Source organism: Mustela putorius, unplaced genomic scaffold (assembly GCF_011764305.1).
Source record: "Mustela putorius furo isolate JIRA1106 unplaced genomic scaffold, ASM1176430v1.1 tig00003845_pilon_pilon_pilon, whole genome shotgun sequence".
Classification (NCBI taxonomy): Eukaryota; Metazoa; Chordata; class Mammalia; order Carnivora; family Mustelidae; genus Mustela; species Mustela putorius.
Window position 1 is genome coordinate 34,449,366 of NW_025421998.1, and position 21,076 is coordinate 34,470,441.

Below are 21,076 nucleotides of genomic sequence, written 5' to 3' on the forward strand. Positions count from 1 at the left end.
TTAGCTTTTTTTTCTGATTACAGAAATAATATATGTTCTATATAGGAATTTTAAAACCATAGAAGTACATAATAATTTTAATAATTAAAATTAATAATTTTAAAACAATATAAGTACATACTCCATAGTCTCACTAAATATAACCACTTCCCATCAGTATTAGTATAAGGGAAAGTCTGATCTATTACTTCTCTACAGCCCCCAGTATATCCCTGGCATCATCCTCATCTTCATCATTACAAAATGGGCAGATCACTTCCAAAATTACGGTGTTATTTTTTTTTTAAGATTTTATTTATTTATTTGAAAAACAGAAATCACAAGCAGGCAGAGAGGCGGGGGGGGGGGCGGGGGTAGGGGGAAGCAGGCTCCCCGCTGAGCAGAGAGCCCAATGCGGAACTCAATCCCAGGACCCTGAGATCTTGACCTGAGTGGAAAGCAGAGGCTTAACCCAGTGAGCCACCCAGGCGCCCCAAAGTTAGGGTTTTAGACTTTGTACCTGGAAAGAGTGCAGAATTCTTCTGTTTTACAACTTCATTGAGATATATCTCACATACCAGAAAGCTTACCCATTTCAAATGCGCAGTTCAGTGGTTTTTAGTAGATTCGCAGAAGTTGTGCAGACATCACCACAATCTTAATTCCAGAACATTTCATCACTCTAAAAAGAAATCCTGTAGCCATCAGCTGTCACTTCACATTCCTATAGCTCTACATCCCCCAGGGCCCCAGACAACCAGTAATCTTTCCGTTGCTGTGAATTTGAGATTTTAGACACTTCACATCCGTGGAATTATACAACATGCAGTCTTTTGTGACTGGCTTCTTCCACTTTAGTGTTGTATTTTCAGGTTTCATCCATGTTCTGTTTCCTTCTTTCATTCTTTTCTTTTTTGTTTCCAGAGTAATACTCCATTCTGTTCTTCTACCACATTTTATTTATCCCGTCTTCCGTTGACAGACGTTTGGGTTGTTTCCACTCCTTAACTGTGAGGAATAACATTGCTGTGAGTGTGAAAGTGGCTGCTTTATTTTCTATCACCCCCCACCAGCAATGCATGAGGATTCCAGTTCCTCCGCATTTTCATAGGGTTCCTTTGAAAATAGGAACTCCCTCTACTCTGGACTAGATGGTTCTCAGGTAGGCTGGATGCCTGTTAATTATCCGTTCATTGTATGTTATATATAAAAGTTTTGCCTTCCAAGTTTATGGTAAAGTCTGAAAAGCTGCTTTTGAGTGAATCCTTTTCTTTGGGAAAAAAATACTTAGACGAATTGATATTCTTCACCAGAGGGACACATTTGATTATAGTCTTTCTTACAGCAATTACATGAATCCAGTGGTGTTTTGTTGTTGTTGTTGTTGTTGTTGTTGTTAGTTTGTTTTTTTCTTTAAATTCTGAGACAGAAACTGAGAGGCTGAATTTAGATATCAAGAGTTCAGGACTATTACTGACCCTATAGAATCTGTGCTACTTAAAACATGTTCTTTGAGGGTCAGTTGATTATTGACTTTAAGGGAAAAATAGGCACATGAGATTTTTATATTACTGAAGATGTAACATTCCTGGAAATAACAAATACAATAGATCTGCAAGAGGAAATACCTTCAAAAACAGGGTAATGGTGGAATATTAGCTCAATTAAAGCATGAGACTAGGTTCAGGATTAAATAAAGCATTGATAGAAAAGGTATTAAAAACAGTACATAATTATGTCTGTGTCATCACATCTCTTTAAAAAATTTTTTCTAATTCCTTTAAACATAATAATTCCTCTTTGTCCTTACTAACTTACTCTATTTTTATTTGAAAATATATTTAAATACTGTTAAGTACTCCTTTGGTAAGTTCTTTGCCATATGCCCAATTAAGACATCCCTCTCTTTTTTCATATTGCAGTTAGAATGCCTGAGAATCAGTAACAGCTACTTCCGTGTTTATTTTAAACCCAAATTTTAATGACACATGGGTGGCTCAGTCAGCTCAAATGTCTGACTCTTGATTTTGACTCCAGTCATGATCTCAGGGTCGTGAGATCGAGCCCTACATCGGGCTCTATGCTCAGCAGGGAGTCTGCTAGAGCTTCTCTCTCCCTCTCCTCCTGTGTGCACTCTCCCTCTCTCTTCCTAAAATAAATAAATAATTCTTTTTAAAAATTTTTAAGAAGTAAAATAAAATAAAGTTTTAGTTTTACTAAAGTAAAACTTCATTGAGGGCAAGTGTCACAGGAAGTATGTGGAAATCTCTTAAGACAGATGGTCAGCAACTTCTTCCAAATATATTTATGAAGATGGTGATGTTCTATGAGTGTTACTTCAGTGTTTCTCATGTATTTAAATTCATACCCTTTATTACTGGTGATGAACATTATAACAAAATGGAAGTGTTAATCTGTTTTGATGGAAATGAGAAGTAGTAGTACAGATTAGTGTTTTTCTCCTCTCAAACTAAAAGCAATATCCAGACAAAACAGTCCTCAGTGCTGGTGGAATTCCCTAGAATTGTCCACAGCCGTCGATATCTTCCCCTTGGATTCTGAGTTCACCAGCTAAGAGCTAGGAGCTCGGGACCAAGTTGGATGTGTGTAGATATATAAATAAGATACAGATTAGGCAGGTAGCTAGGTAAGTAGATGGGCAGGTAGGTAGATAGATAGACAAATGGACATAGGAAACATACAACTATCATGTTTAGAGTAAGAAATTCAGAATCTCCAGTTAAAGTTTTAGATAAAAATTACTAAATCCAAATCTTTTGTCTTGATGCACATTATAAAATATAAAATATGGTTATAGAGAAACTAGTTATTGGATGAAGACGATAATTCCATTGCCTTATTGCTAGCATTATATTGTACCTCAAAATAACGTATGACTGTGGAACAACAGAATCTCATTACGTTGTGTAATTGTTGATCACTTTAGAGATTAGAGATTGAAACCTAGTTTCCTTTCTGGAAACAAGAGGAGATAATAAGAGCATGTTAATTTAAAGGGCGAATCTTTAACTGAGTAATGACCAGAGTGCCTTAAAGTATGGAGGTTCTTGATTTTCTTTTTTCATACATGTGTTTTGTGTGTTTGTAGCTAAAGAAGTTGAGTAATAGTTGACATTTATAATTATTTCTATTTAGGTATCTTTTTCTTTATCATTTCACTAATGCCTTGAATAGATATCATTACCCAAAAAAAAAAAAAAATCACAAAATAATGCAATTTGGATATACATTGCTCAGCTGGAAACACATTTCACTTCTTCATTTTTTTTTTTCTGAATAATTTTCTCTTAAACATAAGGATATTTAGCAAAGCCTTAGACAGTGCTGACCAAGTAAGCCAAATACCAAACAAGTCTAGTTTTCCATTGCAATTACCAAACATTACCATCTCACCAACCTGCAGTTACGGGGTCAGTAGTTATTTGACACATTTTGTGTAGGTTTGTTAATTACACAAATAATTAGTAAATACATTCTTATTGAAAAGTATCCAAATAACACATTATTGTAGCTAGTAGAACTTCAGAGTTTCCACCCTGTAGCAAATCTTGATCTCTTCTCAGAGGTAGCCATCATTACCAGTTGGTATCTATCTTTCCAGATCCTTTTTGAAATACATGATCTGTCATGCTTATCATTTCAAAAAACGCTATTGCTTGAATTTTACTCAGATTCAAATTATCTTAAGCTCAATTTACCCAGCATGAGGATGATATTCGGATGAGAATCCCAAGATTTTTGCAGGATGCCTAGAAACTTTTCTCTTACCAGAAGGAAAAAACACAAGCAAAAATAAAACAGTCTAAATCTTGGTAGATGTCTCCAGAACTACTCTTCATTTTTTAACATAAAAACGTGCATTTTCTTATATGACTGGTATGTTTTTCTCATTATCTTCTTAAATTTTGTTCCATTGCCTTTCAGAAGTGAATCTTGTCTTCTGCCATCACAGTAAAGTAGAAAGAGTATGAGATTTAGAATAGTAGAATCTGGGTACAAGTTTCAACTTGGCCACTTACTAGTTGTGAGTTCTTAAGGAAATTTTGTGGGTTCTCCACCCTTTGTTTTCCTTATTGGAATAAAGAATGACAAAACCAACCAGCTCACTAGGATTATTTTGAAGAGTTGGTAAGTTGCAGTTTATGTCTGAGGACTTACGATCCAAATTAGACCTGAAAGGCATGTATCTTTCAGAATGGACTAGGTTTTGCTATGGCTTACCATGATGCATGTTTATTTCTCGCTCACATGGTATGTCCAGTATGACTGGGGGCTCTGCTAAGAGACACAGGCCAACAGAGGCTCCATCTCCACATGTCCTTCCTCAGTCAGCTTGGCAGGGGGAAGAGTCGTGACAAGATGAACACTGGCCCTTAACCCAGCCAACTGGAGGTGCTCATTTCATTGGTCTGAATAGGCTGAGTGACCATGCTAACTTCCAGGGGAGGCAGAAGAGCATTGCACTGAGGGTCCCGAAAATAGAGAGCTGGAAAACAGTCACTAATGTACTAATTACAGCCACAGAAATGTTAGCAAACCTTAGAGATAATGTAAAGCCTATCTCGGGAAGGGTGAAAAGTCATTCCTGTTACTGCCTTTGATCCCAGAGATAGTCAGGAAAGATTTCCAATGGAGGAAAACAAGTGTGGGAATGAAAATGAGAGCCTCTTGTGAGTGTCAGACATGGAAAGGAATGCAGGTCAAGGACTTCAATAAGGAAAGAGAGTGAGGGAAGAGGGGATAGCAGAGTGAAACGCACTGGACTAGAGATCGAGCCCCTTCTGAGTCTGAAAAGGGTTGCAAACTGCATCCTGAGCCAACTCCCCTCAGCCTCCTGAGCTCATCGTCAGATGTGGTATGTCCGCCCCATGCAGATGGTTTCAGAGCCTCTTGATTCCACCTTTGTGCTCAGCTCCTGGTTGTGCTTCTGGTGTCTGGTCTGAATGTTGGCACTGTGTTCTTGCTATTGGCTTTTATCCAACTCCTCACACTTCTTTATTATGGAAGATCAGCTACCGACCCAGGGTGGGCAACACACACCATGGCCTCCAGGCTTCACAGGCCACTGAAACAGTCAGAGCAAGGTTTTCTATCCCTCTATTTCCTCAGAACCTCTAAAGAACATCCTGTTTTCTTGTTGCTTGAAAGTTAGGGAAGTGAACCTCCCTCTTATTTAAGAGAAAGACCTATCAAATGGAAAAGGTTTAAATTTCATTATGCCGACACTGGTTTTTCCTTACACTTCCTCTGCTTTGCCATAATTGCAGAAGGGTTCTGAGTTTGCAAGATGCTTAAGACCCCATCTCTTTATGTTTAGAATTTCTCTTTAGAATGGTCCTTCTATATCACCAACTGACATTCAGATGGTGTGGGTGTGTGTAAGAGTGCGTTCAGGGAAGGGAGAATGAAGGACAAGGAAACGCAAACGTTCAAGGAAAGGAAATGAGGAATGGCCTTGTTGCATCTAAACAGGTGCAAAACGCTGGTCAAAAATGCACATGAATATGTACATACTTGATTTTGAAACTCTTAGTCCCTTCTTTATTACTACTCAGGGAAAGAAATGGGATAAATTAAAGTTGTATAAAAGTAATATTACATGGATCACAGAACTGAGGCAGTTCTGTGCAAATGCCCTTGAACACCAAACCAGCAGGCAGATCTGTTTGAGGAGCAAGGTAGAGGGACAGTTAGGTATGGTTGCTATGGCAACCTTGTACCACATGGGCTAAGAGGCATTCCCCCAACTCCACATTTTCCTTTTCCCTCCTTTTTTTTCTTTAAAGATTTTATTTATTTATTTGACAGAGATCACAAGTAGGCAGAGAGGCAGGCAGAGAGAGTGAGAGGGAAGCAGGCTCCCTGCTGAGCAGAGAGCCCCTTGCGGGATTCAATCCCAGGACCCTGAGATCATGACCTGAGCCGAAGGCAGCGGCTTAACCCACTGAGCCACCCAGGCGCCCCTCCTTTTCCCTCCTTAACTGATTCCTGAAGATTTGCAGTCTTTGGGATCTCAGAGCCACCATGCCGGGTCACAGAGGGACACCATCAACTATAAGCCTTCCTTGTCTCCTAGCAAGGAGAGAACAAGTAATTCACGTGCCCAGGATGAACAGGGTGCAAGTGTCGAGAGAGTTCAGCCAAGAAGATGAAAGTGAGCAAGTGTCATTAGTATGCCGAGCTTCCAGACCAAGGTCTGGTACACCACAACTGTAAAATGACAGACCCAGAGTGAGACGACAGAAGCCAAGTTAGTCTGTGAAGAGCAGAAACAGGAGACCATGAGTTGGTCTTCTGATGATAAGAACAAACATTGTTACTGGTAAGAGAAACTAAACTTTGTCCAGAGAATAGGAATATGAAGTATTTCTCTGATAGCTTCAGCTCTGTTAACCATAAAATATAAAACACCCGCCTTCTGCAGGTGGGGACCAGAGGCCCAATAAATCTCTAGCTTCTTGGGAGAGTTGTCTGCAGCCCTCTCTGAGAGACAAAACATAGAACACCGTATTAAAAACAATTACAAATTCTTGGCCGATACTATTTTTTACCTTAAAAGGAAAAATAAGAGTTCAGGGTCATTGGCAAAGCTATGAGAAGCTCTCAATAATTTTGGTTTTCGTAGTACAAAAATAGTAACTATAATATGAAATGAAGTGATAAACATTGGCATTGTATATAATTAGGAAGAATGGGTACAATGGAGTTAGTTTCCATTGATCTGTTATCTGCATTAATGTTGGTACATCACTGATAATGACTTCAATAGAGAAGAAAAGGGAAGGAGGAATGAAGGATTGTGTGTGCGGAAAAAGAGTCTGACTCAGCTCCTCATAGTCTGAGGTTCCTCTATTTTAGATCGCTATTTAGCTCTCTATGTAGGATCCATAGCTCCCATTTCTGCTTTTCTTGCTGGCAGTTGCCTTCATCAGATAAAAGGGTCCAGGTTCCATCTTTCTTGAAGGAAACATGATATACAAACTGAATGAGATTTTTTAGTTTGTTTTGTTTCTATTTGGTTGGTTGTATTTTTATCACTGAGGGAGGGTGTAAGAAATCATGTAAGCAGTTTCCCCCTTCACAGAAATCTCCCTAGATTGTGCGCTTGCTCAAAAGGAATTACCTTCAAATACTTAACTTTCACAGAAGGTATTTCCTCTGCAGTATGCTCTGAAATTATGGCTAGATCATGAAAATGATCATGATGGTTCAACATTCTGACACTCTAATCCTGAGGTCCTTGATCTGGGGTCCCCGGATCTATTAATGGAATCAGTTCAGACTGTATGAAAAAATCTGCATGTAGTTTTAGTGATGTCATTTTCTGAAGAGAATTCATTGGTGTTCCTCTGGTTCTCAAGTTTGGCAGTAACTCAGAAAGTTTTAAGAATCATCACAGCCTGAAGGGCACCTGGGTGGCTCACTTGATTAAGCATCTGACTCTTGATTTTGGCTCAGGTCATGATCTCAGGGTTGTGAGGGCTCCATGCTGGTCATGGAGCTTGCTTAAGATTCTCTCTCTGACCCTCCCCTGCCTCTCTCACAAAGGAAAAAAAAAAAAGAGGAATTACTGTGATATATGTAGTGCTTAGAAAAATAGCCCTCCAGTGACCATGATTACATACTTTTTGACAGAAAACTCTCGTTGCCATAAATTGTTTTCTAGTCTCTCTAAATTATGCCTTTCATTTCACACCTTGATTCCTAATAATTGCCCTCTACCTTGTGCCTAAAATCAACCCATTAGAATTTTTCCTTTGGGGTACCTGGGTGGCTCAGTGAGTTAAGCCTCTGCTTTCCACTCAGGTCATGATCTCAGGGTCCTGGGATGGAGCCCCACATCGGGCTCTCTGCTCAGCAGGGAGCCTGCTTCCCTCTCTCTCTCTGCCTGCCTCTCTGCCTACTCTACTACTCTGTGTCGAATAAATAAATAAAATTTTAAGAAAAGAATTTTTCCTGTTAACAAAGTACTGAGTGGGGCACCTGGGTGGCACAGTCCATTAAGCATCTGACTCTTGGTTTCAGCTCAGGTCATGATCTCAGGGTCATGAGATTGAGCCCCATGTTGGGCTCTGAGCTCAGCTTGGGATCTGCTCCAGACTGATACACACAACACACATTCTCTCCGCACACCCCCCCCCCACCTCGGCCCCTTCCCCATGTGTTCTCATGCTCTCTCTCTCTTTCTCTAAAATAAATAAATCTTTTTTAAAGAATAAGAAAGTACTGAGAGAGACAGGATTTAACTTTACTGTGTTAATCCAAGCATGAGCAGTTTTACATCCTGCTTGGACCAAGGTCCTCAATAATTGATTATGAGAACTCTGGTGCTATGTAATTGCTTGTATAAACTCTTATCACAAAAACTCTGGGAGGTCAGTAATTAGAAAACAAAAGAGCTTTTCTGTATTAGCATCTCAGGCCCCAGTTCATTGTTCATGACATCTCCTATGGAACTCTACCCCCCCCACGCCCCTTGAAGAATGGCAAAAGGAACAAAACCCAAACAGCTTATTGAAGCTGATGAGGCTGGGTTTGTTTTTTTCCCCACTTTTGTATACTTCATACAATGTACCTTCTATTTAATTATTATGTTTAAAATGGAATTTGAGTGATTTTCCCCCCATGATAACATGAAGCTGTCTGGTTTTTGTTTTTTTGTTTTTCTTTCCTTCCAAATGGCCCCAGTGTTCAAAGTCAGAACTTTTGAAAGGACTTAACAGAGCATCATGAGACGTGATAGGTGCTTAGGGTACAATTTTAATGCCAGCAGACTGGAAAACAAACAGCATAACCCAGACAAGGCATGACTTTGTTCTCTAGCATTTGTGTGAAGAGGAAATAAGATCTTTCTGGGATGTGCTCTGGCTCACAGGTGTGGAAGAGAAGATGTCACATTCCTGACTTAACCACATTGTATGTGGGATTCTGGTTTGGGGGCAAGGCAAAAAGATATTGCCTCACCTCCCACAATAAGGGCTCAACTCCCTTAACTCTATTGGTGCTTTTGTTTCAGTCAGCCCCAAGTGGACACTAAAAAAGCACGCGGCATCCCTTCATCTCATGAGCCTGGTGTGCACTGGCTAATGTCACTGCATTCTTGGGCTCTGTTGCCAGTGGAAGGGAGAGCTTGACCCCAGGCCTGCAGGCGCTGTTCTTTGCTCTGCCGCTAAACCACGGAGCTGTTGGCATTTTAATTGTTTTATGCCAGGAGGAAACCAATTGTGTTGATCTGAGTGTCTTATTCATCAGACATTACAGCCTTCACATTTTTAATGAGCCAGACCTCCCAGTCCACGACGTGTGACGACAGTGATTCAAGACAGGAGTGTAGTGATGATGTTTTCTAATTTATCACAGTGCTCTTTAAAAGATTTGACAATATTTCAGATCTCCAAACACTGCAGTTTGAAAGTCTGTCTGAGGTCGTGTGCTAATCAAAACCAGTAAATCATGTTTGAGTTATAAAGGACAGCAGAGCAGGAAAGCTAGGATTTAGTGCACATTTTCCTTTTCCTTTTAAATGCATAGGCAAATATAAAAACTCAAGTGAACAAACTATTTAATGAGTACCTGAGGCATCTTTCTGGTGCGTGGTGATTGACATGAGGGCGGGAGAGAGGTATACTGTGGGGAGTCAGGCCACATTTGCACTTCTCGTCCTGTGAGAGTAGCAGCCCTAGCCACCTCTTCTGTGAGGCTCAGCACAGGCATGTATGAATTTAAATAGGTAGGATTTATTGAAAGTGCAACTGAGAATTGTGGTGAAGAATAAGCTGATGGTCTTGAATTCAACAACCTCATTAGAGCAGAATGGGATTGACCAGGGCTTTGATTTAAAAAAAAAAAAAAAAAACCTTACAGAGAAAGGTCTAAAATGCAGAGTCCAGGAGAGGTGAAAAATCCCTTGGCAGCTGAGCAGAGGGCAGTCTCATATCCCACCCACTTCTCAACAAATCTTTCGCCACTCTTAGGGGTTAGTGTTTGCAACACTTTGTGACTCTCGTTTTGAGACTAGAGCATCAACGTGTCTTTGTTCGTGTAGTAAAATAAAGTTCCAGGCATGCTGGCTCTGTTTATATAATAAAGTTGGGAGTAACAGCTTGTCAACCCTGTTGTCTCTGGGAGGGTGACCGACTCCTGATTTGCCCCAGTTTTAAAATTGAGATTCCTCCATCCTGGAAACCTCCTTCAGGCCTGGCAAACCGGGACAGCTGGTCCCCCTAGTTCCTAGAAAGGTGGTGGGTTCCTCTAGTGAGTGCTGTGGGCACTTAAACCTGAGCAGACAGACACCTCCTGCTGCCAAAAATACCACAGGCCTTGAACCAGTGGCTCAAGGAATAGAACTTTAAACAAAACAAAACAAAACAAAAACACTCCATTTTATAAAATCTATTATTTTCTTACCATCATGTTCTTTTTTTAGGCACTTTCATTTAATGAGCAAATAAATGGAAATATACTTCGAATGAGAGAAAATGGTACCTGAGCACAAAATGCTAGTATTTACTCCTCACGGCACATATTTGGTAGATCCACCTCTCAGAACTCATCTTGGCTATTAGATGTACTAACTTGTGGGGCACCTGGCTGGCTCAGTCAGTGGAGCATGCAACTCTTGATCTCAGGGGTTGTGAGTTCAAGCCCCATGCTGGGGCAAAGATTATTTTAAAATGAGATCTTTTTTTTCCCTTTTTTTTTAATGGCAAAAAAATTTATATTAGATTTAGCAGCTGGACTCAGTTCGGATGATCCCAATTTTGTTGGCAACATCCAAAGCATCATAGTCAGGGGCCAGCAGAACATATGCCTTCTTCTCTCCATCAGGCCTGATCAAGGTGTTGACCTTGGCCACATCAATGTCATAGAGCTGCTTCACAGCCTGTTTGATCTGCTGCTTGTTGGCCTTGACCTCCACAATGAACACAAGTGTGTTGTTGTCTTCTGTTTTCTTCATGGCTGACTCAGTATCAGTGGGAACTTGATGATGGCATAGTGATGAAGCTTGTTTCTCCTGGGAGTGCTTTTTTGAGGGTATTTGGGCTGCCTTTAGCGATGCAGAGTCTTGGGTCATTAGAAAGTAGTGACAGTGACCGGCAGATCTTTTTTGTGTGACTGTGGGTGCCTTTCAGCACCACTTTCTTGGCCTTCAAAACCTTTGCTTTGGCTTCGGCTTTAGGAGGGGCTGGAGCTTCCTTCTAAGCTTTCAGCACCATCTTTGTGAAAGGCAAAATGAAATTTTTTTTTTTTTAAGATACAGTAATTTGTTATAGCAGTATAACCAGTATCAAAATACTTTATTATAATTTTGTGGAGATGCGTATCCAGTGACTCAATATGTAGATACTTTCCATGACTCAGCACTTAGGGTCCTTGATCTTGGTCTGGAAGTTGTTCCTTGGCGGTATTCACCTGGTGGGGCAGCTATGGGAAGGAGTTGGTGGGAGGTGAGCTGGCTGTCCAGCATATGCATCCCCCAGTATGGCCTTGTGGGACCTTCCTGGGGAAAGAAACGTGCTATGGTAGTGAATGTGTTGTTCTGTGATGGTATCAGAATAGATGTCAGTGCTAGAATAAGATTTCCATTTTCCTGCCTGCATTCAGCAGAATACCCTGTGAAAATTATATGGCTTATGGGGAAAAATAGAGTAAGAGGCAGACAGCTCAAAATGTATTCAACTTAGTAACCATAATGTTTCTGTCTGTTCAGGCCTCTATAACAGAATACCATAGAATGGTGGCTTTACAAACAACAGAAATTTATTCCTCACAGCTCTGGAGGCCAGAAGCCCAAGAGCAAGGCACCAGTAGATTCATGTCTGATGAAGACCCTCTTCCTCTTCTTTTTGTGTCCTCACATGGTGAAGGGTGAGAGAGCTCCCTAGGGTCTCTTTAGTAAGGGCACTAATCCCATTCATGTGAGTTCCACACTGGTGATCTAATCACCCCCAGGAGTCCACCTGAAACTACCATCGCACTGGGGATTAGGTTTCAATATAGGAATTTGGGGGGCATACAACATTCAGTCTAGAGCACAGAGCACTCATCAAAAGCAATAAAAACACTAATAAAAATATTAGCATCTCTTACAAGTGAAAGAAGATTGATGAAAGGGTTGAAGATGTAGAATTTTGGAGCAAATGTGCCAAGATCTAGGAGAATTGTATAAGAAACAGTTAATTCCAAGACAGAGCATGTGGCCAAACCAAGGCAAGAGGAAGTATGTAGGCAAACAGACAGCATGTACAGTACTATTCACCTCTTCAACTCCCATGCAACTGTCTATGTCTCTTGCATATGGCTGCCATGACTTGGTGGCTCAGAACGTCCACAATAGATTTAAGTCTTTCTCATGAACTAATCTGACTTCTGGTTTATGCTGACACCATTCTTTATGTACCAGCCATTTGTAATCTAATTTCAACCCCAGAAATTTGTGTTGTAGCTTTGCAGATTTCTGCAATACAGTGGTTCGTAAGACAGAATGACACTGTAGGGGTGATGATACTGTGTTGAATTCAAAACCCTTATCATGGAAACTTCTTCTGCTTCAACACTTTGGATAATAATACTAGACAAGTTTTAATTTGAAAGAAAAAAATCCACCCAAAATGAAGTCTCAGATCTCCTCTCAGATCTTTTAATTAAAGTCAGACATCAACCCTCGTGTTTCTCTGACTGCTAAATACTTAGAAGTGGTTTTATGATATTTGTGTGTGTTCATTTTAAGTTGTAAAAAATTCACACACTGCTAGGTTACATAGCTTTGTATTTGGTTTATCTAAATATAGTTTAGTAGGACTGTAATATATAAGGAAGGGTAAAGAGTCAGAATCCTGTTTAATTAACTTATCCCACTTAGCAGCCAGTCAGTTATAAAGGTTTGCTGAGCAAGTAAATCTTCCAATATGAAATCTTTGAAAAAAATAAGTCTCATTTGGTAAAGGTTTTGCTCTTCTTAATTTTGTCATTGAAACTATTTCAGCAAGCTATTTCAAACCTCACAGTGTATATATTTGTGTGTGTGTGCATATATGATTATATACATATGATTTAAAGACATATTTTGTGTGTGTATATGTATATATATGTAAAAGATGGCCTGTGTCTTGGATGTTCTTAGAAGACCTACATCAGTACTTTTCTTGTCTGTCTGCACTCCTCTTGGCCTTCACCAAGACGGAATATACTCCCAGAATCGCCATCCCCATGGGTCTAAAATATGACTAGTCTTTTACATAAGGCCGATTTAATAAACAGTCACACCATGAAAATACAGCGTTCTTTTCAATTACCACTAATTATACATCACACAATGCCCAGTATTTAATGAGGATTTTGGCAAATGTTCACTGATAATGATGATTATTGAAATGATATGTTAAGTCCGTTTTCCTTGTGTGAGAAATGTTTTGTTTTGAAATGTTAGACTTATAGCCTTGCTTGAAAATTTTTAATTAAAATCTCCACTTTGGCATGAAGCTTAAAATGTGCAAAGTCACTGCAATTAGTGCATTGTGCATCCATATGGATGTTACCAAACGGCTTTCAACTTAAAGGATTTGAGCTATTTTGAATGATGGACCTTCTGTTAAGCTTAAAACAAAGCCTGTCTATCCCTGCATTCATTTTAATTAATATTCTCTTGCTGGTCTCAAAGATATGTTGCCTTCTGGAGACTGGGGGGGATGGTGAAGAAGAAACATGATTATCATAAGTGAGAAATAAGTTAGAGAAGTAGGTTTGGCTAATTTTCTACTTCCTTCAAGAAGCTTCAGTGCAACCTCAGAGTAACTGGAAAACACTGATTTCAGATGTTCTAAAAGAAAACCTATATTTCTAGCCAAATCATAACATAACTCACTTTAAAAAAAAATGAAGAAATTAAGCTGTCACCAGATTTTTTTAGATCAGTATAAAGATTAAAACTTACCATGTTGAATGTGACATTTATATAAAATCTACTAGTATGAAATTGGAGTATGTATGTTCTATATATACAAATGAGTATATGCGCCATATATGTATATACTTGTATTTATACATATTTTTACTTCTGAGAGATCTGTACTTGCTTAGTTGCTTTAGGGTTTAGTAACCTTATTTCTGGAGTTAGTTTTCTGTAAGTAGTGAATGCTGCTGAACATGAATTTAAAAAAGTACAAAAGATTAATTTGTTGCTTTTCTTAGTATTTTAAGCAGTATTGAACTCAAAGTGGCACAGCCTCTTTAGTAGATTTCCCCCCCCCTGGATATTTTCCATGTGAAAGCTTATCAATATGGTGCTTGGGGAGGGAAAGCATTCTGTACTTTGTTTTCCACAATATCAGAACAAATTCTATAGACAGTTATATATGTTAGTTAAGGCCCTGATTTTCTAACTGTTTCAGACGTCTCAAGCCACTTTCCATGTACCTTCAAAAAGCTACTCACTTTGATGGCCACTGGAATCCTTTGACTTTACCAGTTTAGGCCAATTTCGAATGCTGGTTTAAAAGTAGACCCCTAAAATGATCCAAAAATATCTTCACTGAATTCTCAAGAATAAGATAAATGTGAAAATTACAAAGCAGAATTATAGTTTACCAGAACATGTGGGTAAAATAATTCATGTAGCATGTGACTAGAAAGGCATAAAATCAGTAAGTCCACTCTAGAATACTACCATCCCAGGTCCTGTTTTGATTTTTCCTTTTATTTCAGCATGATGGAAATTCATTCTCCACAGCCACTAGATTTGGCACAAAGATAACCTAATTTTTCCATATTGTCTGAATGTTTAATTTTTATTCCCCCCTTTTTAAAGCATGTCATTAATTACATATCTATCTGTGACTCCTTATTTACCGGTGGTTTGGAGTCTACATTTGAAAAGAAGATTGGAAATGGTTTTATCTTACAGAAGAACAGATAAAAGCTAAACTTGGTCAAATTCTATTGCTTTTCTCAAAGGTAACTTTGTATTTTATAATTCTATACTGTCTTCACTATTGTGAGGCAGCTTTCTCTCTGTCAGATTTTAATAATTCTTTCCTCTCTGTTAGGCATCATTTAACAAAGGGTCTCTCAAACAGAAATGAGCGGATTACCCTACAGCCTCACATACATCCTGGTGAATATCCTGTTCACAATTTAGGCGATGAAAGGAAAACCTACAGTTGTTTTAATTTGGAACCAAAATAATCACTTCTCTCCAGTGAGGCTTAGAGGGGAAGAAAATGGGCCAGAGTCTTTCTGTAGGGGGAAAAAAAAAAAAAAGACTACTTCGAAGAGGGGCAGTGCAGCAGGGGAAAAAATAAAATAAAACAATAAAACAAACACAAAGCCTCTGAGTGGGTAAATAGGCTAGTGAAAGAAAGGCCGTCTGATCGCATTGGTAGCACCCTAAGCTGGGGTCCTCAGCTGTATGGTCCCGCCAGCCTGCAAACTGCGTGTGTGTATGTAGGGGTGTGTGTGTGTGTATGTACACACAGAGACTTAATGGGGAGCACAGAGGGAATTAGAACAAGCCTGGCCCGTTTTTAATTTGGGTCTGTTTGCTTGCATTTAGCACTTAAGGGCTCCTACATTCAGTTTGCTCAAAAGAGTGATGAAGCACTCCTTGCTTATGCCTCAAATCAGAAATGCATGAAGTGCAGCTGCAGAGATAATACATTTTCCCCAAAGGCTTTGGCTGAGCAAATTAGGTGTCAATGGGGTGCCTGCGCAGGCAGTACTCTCTCTAATTAGTCTCTTGAGCCTAGTTGGTGGCGGGTATGAGATGATCTAATCAATTGGTCTGTGTCTGATGGTTCGTGTAAAAATCCTACCAGGCAGACTCTCTCCCACAGGTCACCCACCTGCACAGCGGGACTGCTCATTTTCATTTTTCATCTCCTCCATCACATGACGCTGACAGTTGGTTTTAAGAAAATTGAATCCAAAAAATATCTAGTTCAGAGGGCACATGGGTCAGAACAAAGTTGCATTATGGGTACCAGCGATCCAATTAATTAATATTTATAGCCGAGAAGCTCTATGTAGATATTTCTGAATAAGGATTTTATCAATAAAATCCAATTTCTTGTCTAAAACATTCATTTCTAGGGAAAGAACATTGTAAAAGCAGGAAGCAAGATAAAAATGGCATCTGTTAATCGGATGATATATATACCTATGAGTTGATGTGCACTTAGTTGAGCTTATGGTCACACTCACTGTTCATTTGTATTGTATATGTGGTCTGTTTTAATAATCAATTAAATGTAAGGGAAGGACATACGTTGCTATTATATTTTGCTTCCCTGGGAATATTGTATACCCTCACTCCTTCTACCCACCTCCCCATACATCAAACATATGATTACATTTAGATCTTAAAGAATTTTTCTAGCAATAAACTGACTTACCTTACATAGTCCTTGAAAATTGAAACGAATACTGAGACTGCCCAAGGAGGGAGAAGGGGCATGTCATGCTGCTGCTGAACAGTGTTAGGGTACTTGGCACACAGTTGGGGCTATAGAGTCCTCTCACATAGGTAGGAAAGAGGATACCTCTTATTGGCACCTCCTTTCTTTTTTATTCCTGGCTCCTTCCATTAAATGTCTGAGCCCAAACCCAAATAAAGGACTTATCTGTAATTACTGTGTTCACCATTTATTATCCAATTACTATTATTATGCATTCTCCTTTATTATCCAATTCTGCTTATGCCTTGGGTTAGGGACGTACTGTACTTCTAGAGATTCCACTTAAAGAATCAGGACTGAGGCAAAGACAGACACCACCAATGGCTAAAAAAATGTTTAAACCAACCCAGCAGTATAGTAACATGCCAATGGATTATGGTAACAACATCATTTATTATTACATCAAATCAGGTATCCTGAAAATTACATCATTCAAATAGAATGTCATGTGGTAAAAAAAAAAAAAAAAAAAAGAAAGAAAAAAGAAAAAAAAAACTTGACGCACAGGAAGGTGGTTATTCCACCAGCCTTTCTTGGCTAATGGTGTATCTGTGGATTGTCCGTACTGTACCTGTGCTCTTGACCACGAGAGCACAGGCCCAGCGTTGGCACTCCGTCAATGCGCTGTGAGGGAACCCTGGTTCTAAACACATACTCCACTCCTGAATTTTCAGATTCCACCTCCTCCCTTCCTATTCATTCAGCAGGGGTTTCCTGAGTATCTGAGCAATGGCTTGGCTACGCTCTAGGGACACAATAGTCAACAAAACCAGTTTAATCAGGAACATAAAGATGTCACCTGACTCCCTATTTTCTCCCTCACAGGAAATGTCCCCATATGGGAGGGACATTTGAAGTCACTTGTTCAGGAGGTCAGCCTGGGCAGGTGTGCATTCTGGGGATTAGAGTGGTAGAATGGAGGAGAGCAGTTGGCCCTTGAACAACACCAGTTCGATGGAGCCACGTCTATGCTTGCATGCTGATTTTTTTTTATACATAAAAAACAGTACTGTAAATGTATTTTCTCTTACGATTTTCTTAAGAACACTTCCTTTGCTCTAGCTGACTGTATTGTAGGAATATAGGAATATAGTACATGATATGTATCTAAAATATGTGGGGCTCCTGGGTGGCTCAGTGGGTTAAAGCCTCTGCCTTGGGCTCAGGTCATGATCCCAGGGTCCTGGGATCGAGCCCCGCATCGGGCTCACTTCCTCACATCAGAGCCTGCTTCCTCCTCTCTCTGCCTGCCTCTTTGCCTACTTGTGATCTCTCTCTGTCAAATAAATAAATAAAATCTTAAAAAAATATATATGTGTTAACCAGCTATTCATGTTACCACTAAATCTTCCAGTCAATGGTAGGCAGGTAGTAGTAAAGTTTTTGGAGAGTCAGAAGTTCTATGTGATTTTCAACTGTGTAAGGGGCCAGTGCCCCAGTCCTTACATTGTTCAAGGGTCAACTATATGTCCTTTCTGTGTGGTGATAGGAACGCTATGCCTCGGTAAGATGGTGTCAGGAAAAACCCACAGCTCTCCCATTAGTCCAGGGTGGGCAAGCTTCCCGGAAGAGCGGCAACCTCTGTTCAAGCAACGTGGAAGAGAATGAGCCTTTTTTTTCATCTGCGTAATCAAAATGTCAAGTTTGGTAGCAGGCTTGGGGACTAGCTGAAGATGCCTATAGACAGGTGTGTTTGAAATGTTGTGGGGACAGGTGTTCTCTGTCTTTGATGTCACAGGCCTCAATAAAGATGTCAGTACAGAAGTCAGAATGCATGATTCCATGGGAGCCACAAGGAGAGCACAAGATGGATTTACTTCATTTCCCTGGAAGAATGGGGGTTAAGGCGGTTGGTCTCCTTTTGTTATTTTTGCTAGGGTGGTCACTTGTTTAGGAAGAGATTTGGAAAAGGCATATCTGGGCAGCCTGGCAGGAGTAAGGACTGGCCAAGTGAGCCACAAGCAGCAAGTACATGAGATAATATCTGAGGTGTTTGGACTTAGTGATAACAAAGGGCCTGTGTGTGATATGCACCCACCCAGGCTTCTCCCTCCCCACCAGATCTCTCCCAGAAACTTAAGGTAGGGGCTTTTGTTTACATTTATCTCAGTCACTGAGGACAGAGAATTCTTAAGAATGGAATATTACCTCTATCTCATACCACATTAAAAAAGCAACTCAAGGGACGCCTGGGTGGCTCAGTTGGTTGGACGACTGCCTTCGGCTCAGGTCATGATCCTGGAGTCCTGGGATCGAGTCCCGCATTGGACTCCCAGCTCCATGGGGAGTCTGCTTCTCTCTCTGACCTTCTCCTCGTTCATGCTCTCTCTCATGGTCTCTCTCTCAAGTAAATAAATAAAATCTTTAAAAAAAAAAAAAGCAACTCAAAATGGATTGGAGATGTAAAAGTAAGGACTAAAACTATAAAACTCTTAGAAGAAAATGTAAATCTTCATAACCTTAAATTTGATCATGGAATTTTAGATATGACACCAAAACTATAAGCAACAAAAGAAGAAAATGGATAAATTGGACTTCATCCTAATTAAAAAGTTTTGTGCATCAAAGAATATTATCAACAAGTGAAAAGACAGTCCACAAAATGGGAGTAAATGTTTGCAAATCAAGGGATTGATATCTAAAATATATAAAAATTGGGCACCTGGTGGTTCAGTGGGTTAAAGCCTCTGCCTTCAGCTCAGGTCATGATCCCAGGGTTGTGGGATCGAGCCCCGCATCGGGCTCCCTTCTCAGTGGGGAGCCTGCTCCCCCCTCTCTCTGTGCCTGCCTCTCTGCCTACTTGTGATCTCTATCAAATAAATAAACAAAATCTTAAAATAAATAAATAAATAAATAAAAGTAAAAATAAAATATATAGAAAGTCCTACAACTCAGCAACTGAAAGACCAACAACCGAAATTTAAGAGTGGACAAAGGACTTGGAATACATATTTCTCCAAAGAAGATACGCAGATGGTCAACAAGGACACGAAAAGGTGCTCAAACTAATCATTAGGTAAATACAAATCAAAACCAGAAAATAACAAATGTTGTCAAGGGTGTTGCAAAGAAACCATAACCTGTATATATCACTGGTAGTAATATAAAATGGTGTAGCCGCTGTGGAAAATCGTTTGCCAGTTCTCCAAAAGTTAAGCATAAAATTGCCACATGACCCAGCAATTGCACTCCTAGGTATTTACCCAAAAGAATTGAAAACAGGTATTTAAATACTTGCACATAAATGTTCATGGCAGCACTATTCATAATAGCAGAAAGGTGAAAATGGTCCAGATATACATCAACTCATGAATGGATAAAAAAACGTGGTCTGCCATACAGTAAAATATTACTGGCCCTAAGAGGGGATGAAGTACTGATACATGCTACAACATAGAGGAACATTATGCTAAGTGAAAGAAGTCAGACACAACATGTCACATATTGTATGATTCTGTTTGTATGAAATATCCAGGATAGGTAAATACATAGAGACAGAAAGCAGATTCGAGGTTGCCTGGGAGCTGTGGCAAGAGGAGAATGGGAGTAACTGCTTCAAGGATAGAGGGTCTCCTTTGTGGGTAACAAAAATGTTCTGGAACTAGACAGGGGATGTTTGGATAACATTATGAAAATCCTAAATGCCACTAAATTATATCCTTTACAATGGTTAATTTTAGGTTCTGTGAATTTCACCTCAATAAAAGGAAAAGATGGAAGGTTAACCTTCCAAAAAACTATCCTGTTAAGCAGAGGATATGAGTTGGGAGTAGGGAGGATGCTATTCTTTTTTAAAATATTTTATTTATTTGACAGAGAGAAATCACAACTAGGCAGAGAGGCAGGAGGAAGCAGACTCCCTGTGGAGTAGAGAGCCTGATGCAGGGCTCGATCCCAGGACCCTGGGATAATGACCTGAGCTGAAGGCAGAGGCCCTAACCCACTGAGCCACCCAGGTGCCCCTGGGAGGATGCTATTCTTAATAGTAAGGGCTGGAACTTTTTGCTTTCTTGGTCAAGGTAGCCTCACGTGGGCAGTAAAGTTATTACCACGGAGCCCTCATGACCAGCTGTGTCTAATAAAAGGCCAAAGTTCTTTTCCTGCTCGGGAAGATGACAGTGTTGCACCATAGACTGGTGACAAGCAGGCCTAACCAGGCCTCAGTGACCTTGAACTTTAAATGGAAATGAGGGCTTGTTTCTGGAATTTGGTGGAGCTGGAGTCTCTGGCCTGTGTGACTTGAGCCTGGGAGTCTTTCTTTTCATCCTTCCTGGCAAGACATGCCTTTCCCATCTGAAGGACTCAATGAAAATTTTTAAGGACCAAAAAGAAATGTGGAGAGGAAGAGAGTAAACACTCCTTCTTTCTTCTTGAACCACTCATATGGAAGTAGTTACCAAGTTTAAGCAGGCACCCCTGGAAATGCACAGTCGTATGCAGGATGGTGGGAAGAGGCTGGCAATTCAGGTCCTGCTGGCCAATTTTCCTTCTGTTGAAACTAGGTCTGATAACAGGCAATGAAGGAATTATATACAGCTGGGCTTTTTCTAAAAGCATGTAGGTGATCCATTTTTCTATTTCATGGCCATAAAAATGAACACAAGGATCTGTCCTTTTTTAATGAT

The 21,076-nt window shown here is 39.9% G+C and overlaps 1 protein-coding gene across 2 annotated transcripts in view; it reads left to right on the top strand.

Annotated features, from left to right (window-relative positions):
- CDK14 (cyclin dependent kinase 14) overlaps positions 1–21,076 on the top strand; it is a 599,713-nt gene that overhangs the window by 574,831 nt on the left and 3,806 nt on the right. The gene's annotated exons all lie outside the window — the stretch shown is intronic.